This window comes from Adiantum capillus-veneris, chromosome 25, assembly GCF_014529385.1.
Source record: "Adiantum capillus-veneris isolate H3 chromosome 25, ASM1452938v2, whole genome shotgun sequence".
In the NCBI taxonomy this organism is placed as follows: Eukaryota; Viridiplantae; Streptophyta; class Polypodiopsida; order Polypodiales; family Pteridaceae; genus Adiantum; species Adiantum capillus-veneris.
This window is the reverse complement of record NC_140955.1, coordinates 140,169,395-140,176,614: the sequence shown is the minus strand read 5'-3', so window position 1 is coordinate 140,176,614 and position 7,220 is coordinate 140,169,395.

Here is a 7,220-nt window from a genome sequence, read left to right as displayed (position 1 = left end):
AACTAGTCCGACTTGTGTGTGTGTGTGTGTGTGTGTGTGTGTGTGTGTGTGTGTGTGTGTGTGTGTGTGTGTGTGTGTGTGTGTGTGTGTGTGTGTGTGTGTGTGTCTGTGTGTGTGTGTGTGTGTGTGTGTGCGTGTGTGCGTGTGTGTGTAGGTGCAACATCTTGCTTTACAATTCGCGGGATGGCATGGCACGCGGTGGGCCCTTTAACATATGAAGGGCCCCTTGGGTGACCTTAGGGTAGTTTATGAGCACCCAATATGCAAATCAAAGCTCAAAACATGAGTGATTGCAACAAGATCAAAGATGCACATCTTTTTTTGTGCGCATAGCGCACAAAAAAAGATCAAGGGGTTGAAAAGTCAAAAAGTCCCTTCCATTTTGAGGTGTATCCGCTAACAAGCAGGATATCAAATAGTTTCATGTAGGATGGATGCCATGTGTGTGTGTGTGTGTGTGTGTGTGTGTGTGTGTGTGTGTGTGTGTGTGTGTGTGTGTGTAGTAGTTACTCATACTAACTATTTCGCAAAAGAACCATATCATGTTCACAGACCAATAGCAGTAGACAAGTAGGGGTATTGCACAAACAATATTTGTAGATGAAATAAATTTGTACAAAAAAGTGACAACCCAAATCGGTAAACTAATATACAGTCCATATTCATGGGAGACTAATAACTCAACTCCTCTGCTTAAAGAGGGATTGAAATCGAGCAATAATTTAATCAAGATCAAAGAAGGTAGCCCTCACCTGCGCCCATAGAAACAACAAAACAATTAGCTAGCAATGTTACTGTGTACAGGTGATGCATGGGCATCCCAGTTGTTATTCATGTCACAATGATGCAAAAAACCATAAAGAAATTACTTTTCATGGTGATAGTTCACTTTCCAGTTCCAAAAACTGGTAATATAAATTAGGAGGATCTGTCAACGTGTTCAAAAGATAGTACCTAGTCTAGCATGGTTTAACACAACAAGAACTAAACACAAAATAAAAATAAATACCATTTGTTATCAGGCATTGAGAAACTATATCTTCTAGTGAGCATAAGCTTTTATGTACCCAAAAGAGCAAGAGAGTGTGTACTCAGTCGATGACACTAGTGCTCCATTCTCGAGAAACCCACTGATCCATAACGCATAATAAGAATGGCTATATGCCCAATCTCGGCAAAACTATATGAGACCAACCATAAAATTATGAATACTTATGTGTGTCATAAGTAGGATTCCTCACACCTGCCATCTTATATTATCCAATCGGACAATCATTTGGACTATCACTTCTAGAAAGAGAGTATCTACAATCATCTCCAACTTACGAAGCTACCACATACGCACGTGTTGTCACATATTTGCCTTGCATAGCTGTGCTAAAACAAACCATGTACATGATTAGAGGAACCTTCATAAGACAATCAGACTTTATGCTCACCATGGCATTATTATCTACATATCCTAGAGAGCAGATAGTAGCCTACACATAGGTCCCTATGGGCATGGAGTCCCATATACCCATCCACATATATAACTTCAAGAACTAAGACAATAAATAGCTAGTCATTGTCATAATCCAGTGAAATAATGTGGAATAGAATTATGCAAATGCCATATCCATACCCTCCAAAACTTTACAGCACTAAACATCTGCAACCAGGCTTTTATATTTTGTATCCTCTCTATACAACCTGCATAATGTACCCTGAGGACTATTTGTCCTTATCAACATAAATCATTACGCATCAGTATGTCAACCAACTAGATTAATCCCCACCTGCCAATCACTTAACCAATATTCTATTCTTCATATTGAAACATGGTCCCGGTACTACTTTTTTTTCAAGCCAATGATAGGATGTTGTATCCAATAACTTTCACAATCATAGGTGTATAATACACCTCCGTATAATTCCCTCAATGTGTTCTATAGATAGTACATAGTTCGGCATGGTTTAACGTAGCAAGAACTAAATAGCCTTTGTTTTCAGGCATTGAGAAACTTTATCTCCTAGTGAGCACAAGCTTCTATGTACCCTAAAGAGCAAGAGAGTGTGTACTTTGCGATCGACACTAGTGTTGCCTTTTCGAGAAACCCACTGATCCATAACCCATAATATGAATGGCTATATGCCCAATCTCAGCAAGACGAACCATAAACATATGAATAGGATTACTCACCCCTATCTAGCCTGCCAAGCTACCCCACATGCAACTGTTGTCACATATTTTCCCTACATAGTTGTGCTAAAGAAAGCCATGTACATGATTAGAGGGACCTTCATGAGCCAACTAGGCTTTATTCTCATCGTTTCAATATTATCTTCATATCCTAGAGAGCAAAGAGTAGCCTTCAAGTAACTCCCTATGGGCATAGAGTCCCATATACCCATCCACATATATAACTTCAAGGACTCAAGCAATAGAGTCAAACAGTAAGTCCCTATGGGCATAGATTCCCGTATACCCATCCACGTATATGACTTCAAGAACTCAGAGAATAAATTGCTTATCATTGGTTCATTCTTTTGCATCTAATTGCATATCCAACAAGCATTCTCAGTAACATCATACTTTTAATATATAGTTATTAATGTCACCCAAATTAACATAGAGACCAACCAATCAGATATATATCATGATACAAAACATCATCAAATATAATCTTCAGATAGAATAACATGCTAAACAAGCTTTGATGCGTAGATGAACAACACATCCTCTCCACTTACGAGTAGAGAACCAAAACAGCCCTCATCAATCTACAGAGAGCCCATAATCTCATGTACAGTATATATAACTGGAACCAAATATAGTAGCTAGAAGGGCAACCAGATTGTGTCATCAAAAACATCCCAAAAAAAGGCAGTTAGCGTCCATGCATCCAACCCATGATTGTAAGCCAATATCTGATTGAGTAGAGTACTTCATGCAGCAGACTATCAAAGTCCCTAATCCAAACCACTGACATAATAAGTACACATCAACTTATCCAATCTAGGCAACAATTTCCCAATACCTCCTATATCCATACTATGGCTAGCCATTGGGGTAATCATTTCTTGTATACCAACAAAGAACCACAAACAATAAGACAATAATCTATATTCCAGAAAAAACTATTAGGGTGTCTTCCTCACTGACTTGTCCATTGACTAGGCCATAATTGGCCCTAAAAACTGTCCATAAATGGAAATAGACCAAGTATTTAGTATTTCAATATACCATAGGCTTTTGCCGATACATATGCAAAAGTAGGGAGGTAAGCGAAATATGCAAGAATATTTGCGCCAAAAGACACACTAGTATTTGCATCGGTTAGCTCGTTTTGATTTTTGAACAAAGTCTCACCTCTACAACATACCCCCATGCATATACCAAAGGCGCCTAAGATTTGCTAAAAAATGGTCTTCAAAATTATGTGTTTGTGTTGTAGTGGTTGAAGATGCAATAAGGGTACCAGCCCACTTCTAGGGTAATCTCACACATAAGGATTTGTCAATTACTATAGACCCTACTAGAAGCGTAGGTGTCCAACTACCTATGAGCAAAAAGGTAGAACCAGGGATGTCATTTGATGGACTTCAAATTAGGAAATTTCGGAGGTCATTTGGAGGGCCTTCTAAGAAAATGTATTTTTTGCACTCTCTCTCTAGAAAAAATGACAAATAAAAGAGCTGGGTCTTTCATAGTAAAACTTCAAAAAGTGTACTTTAAGTAGATTCCTTACCCCTCTGAACATTCGTTCGTAGTGATTGAGGGATAATCCTCTTTTTAGTTGTATTGAATGAACAACGTCAATACGGAGGGAATGAGGCTAACATGGAGGGACGAATCCGCAGCCGCTATTCACTTTCCATTAAACCTGCACATTTGGCTAATGGCGCACTCCTCAAATGGCACAAATGTTACCCACAAACGAGCCAAATATCACCTTCACATTGATTTGGACAATGAGTACCAACCATTGATTAAGCGCAGTAAAACAAATACACATATACCTCCCACCTCCATAGACACGCTCAAAGCTCAAGGAGCTAAACACATAGATATCTGGACGAGAGGCTCTCTCTACCCTAAGAATCCAATAACTAATGCGTCTCCACCGTTTGTCAATCCTACAAGCTTATTGACCTTTGCTGGTGATGGAGAAAACGGCCTTCTGAGTTATTGTAAATCACTTACAAGAGAAGCTGGAACTTACAAGAGCATTCTCCAAGCTCAACAATGTGAGATTGTTCGCCTTTCACATTTACATTCTACAGATCAGGTTACCATTTTGCAACATAAAACAGAGGTACAAGAACTGAAAGGAAAGGTGCGAAGTTGTCAAATGAAGGACACCATCTTGGGTGGTCGTATCCGAAAGAAGAAATTGCGCAATCTTGAAACATTGCAGGTTGCATCAGGAGGTCTCAAGAAAAGAATCCGAGCATTAAGGTGATGCTTCTTGGTTGGCTACATTGTCTTAGTTAAGTAATCTCTTTGTTTTTTCTTGTTATGCATTGTTTTCATGTGCCTAAATAGTGTTAGTGAAGCAAATTTTCTGTTATTTACTTATGCATTGTCTTCATGTAGAGACTCAATCTATCCTGACAAGGAAAACATTGACCCCAAAGCCCATATAGGAAAGAGATTGAAGCCACTTATAAGTAGAAGCCTGGCAGCAGATATAGTACATGACAAGAAGTTTAAGGTTCTACAAAGAAATGTAGTGGACCGCTTTATTTCAGAGAACTCAGTGCCTGCAAAAGAGATACAAGGCACACTTGATTCACTTGGTGTAAGCAAAAGAGGATATTCGGCTATCCAAAAGTCTGTCTCATCCATCTTTGTTAGGAAGGGTATAAAATCCAAACTTCTACCATCAGCCTCAAGTGTTTGGAAAGAGAGGCTTCAGCTTAACGAGGCACAGGGAGACTATCTTGGACAGCCCTTTCATATTAAAGCAACTTACAGTGGCCATGGAGCCAACATGGCATATGATGAGTTCAACAATATTTTTATGGACCTGCGGATACTACAGAAGAGAATGGTGGAGTTTTACAACATCACATTTGAAGAGTCACGTGGACTATTACATTTTGTGTTAAAACTGGATGAGTGTGAGCTTGTTAAAGAGAAAAAGCTAGAGCGTGTTACTATTACTTTAATGAATAGAGCCCTCTCAAAGTGTCCCAGTGATGATCCTTTATATTTTAGTGTTCAATCAGAATCTAACATATGGTGGCTTGGTGCGTTTGAGGTAAGCGATATTCTCAAGTAAGTTCAAATGTTCAGATCTACTTAAGTCTCATTTATTTTGTGTTGCAGGTAAAGAAAGAAGATCATGAGATTCTATATTGGGTGTTCCATCGAACTAATATTCCGGAGCTGATTGATCGACAGACTAACCAGGGAGAGGTACTACGTCTAGATGGAAGGGGAGACTTTCAAGTTCAGTGGCATCTTGCAGGTGACCTTAAAACATTAAAGTGCATGTATAATTGTGGAATGGGTGCAATGGCAAAGTCACCGTGTTTGTTCTGCATGGAGCCTGCAAAGGTCATGGACCCAAAGTGGTGGAGAAAAGCTCCAACACGTCACATTGAGGATCCTGCTTTTCGACCAGTTTTGAAAATACCACTTGTGAATGTCCACATTTGTACAATGCATGCCCTTTGTAGAATTGTAGAGAAATTGGTCTACTTATACATCGGGTTTGCTTGGAAGATTAAGAACTCTGCAGAACGACAAGTAGCCTTGCAGTGCTTAGAAATGGTACTGTCGGATATGGGGCTTCATGGTGGCAATGTGAAAATCCAGCGGGATGAAAAGAGATCAATTGCTGAGAAGGATGTCCCATGCAAACCATCCATCGGTGGGGTGAAGGCACGGAGGTTTTTATCTAAGCCCCAAGGTACAAGAGATCCAAAGCTAACAAAACATGGAAAAATATATAACACATCTTATGTTAGCAAGGTAGAGTATCAGAGCTGGAAAAAGCTACATATTGCAGTCAAAGACCACGAACCAACTATTCGTAACGCGAAGGCTGAGGTTTGGCGATCAATAGACATCCTATTTTTGATGTGCGACAAAGATGACTGGTCACAAGGTGATATGAACAAGTTCAAGGAAAATCTCAACCTTCTGAAAAAATCATTCAAGACAGCATGGACAGACACCCAGATTACTCACTACATGGTATTATCATGTATTTCTTTCTCTCTTATGTGCAAATATGTGAGTGTAAAACATTCTAACTAATCTGTTTTCATATCCAGCACATCATCTTCAATCATTTGCCATATTTTATACAGAAGTATGGGAGCCCGGCAATATGGAATACCCAAGGGATGGAAAAGTCTCATTACATGGCGAGAAATGCTTATTTCAGGCACACACGACATGGTGGCTCTTGAATCAAGGCTAACAGTTTGAGAGAACTATTTGAATGGTTCTATCGTAGAATCATTCATCGAATGCAGGCAAAAGAAGTCTTGGCAAATTCAGCAACAGCACAAGCCATCAGACATTTACAACAACAAAAAGCTAAAAGATCAATGGCATACAACAACTCTGGAGCTCGTGAAAGTCAACGAAGGTGGAGAGAGACAATGGTGTATGTGAATCACAAGTGGAGAAAGATACTCTGAGTGGATGGCATTGTACAAAATTTATGTAATACATGATCTTATACAATTGGTACTTGAAGTGTATCAAGATTTTGCAGGTTCAATTTTGTTTTTTGGCACGTCACCCTTGTAACGAATCATGAGATGTTTGCCATACTCTAAAAGTTCATCTGGGTTTTGTCTACCAAGAGCTAGTGCCATTGCTGTGTAGGTGTAGTAATACGCTGCCCGACCACCTGTATAGCCTGGGCAGTAACCAAAACAATCTCTAGCAAACACTTTGTCAACAAGAATGACTTTATCTGCACTTTTGGGCAGCACCGGTCCACCCAAGAAGCGTGATAGTGTCTTGAATGTGTAAGTTGCTATTGAACCCTCTTGTGACATGGAATTGTGAAAAACTACTATCGGCGACTCGCAGAGCTTTGAAAGGTACTGTGCTAGGGCCGTATCCCTTCCTCGATACTCTCTTGTCCGGCGCCGAAGGAAGTCATCCTTGTCAGCAATCCAAGACTGCACATACAATGTCAAAAATGACACAAACAGAGAGAGAGAGAGAGAGAGAGAGAGAGAGAGAGAGAGAGAGAGAGAGAGAGAGAGAG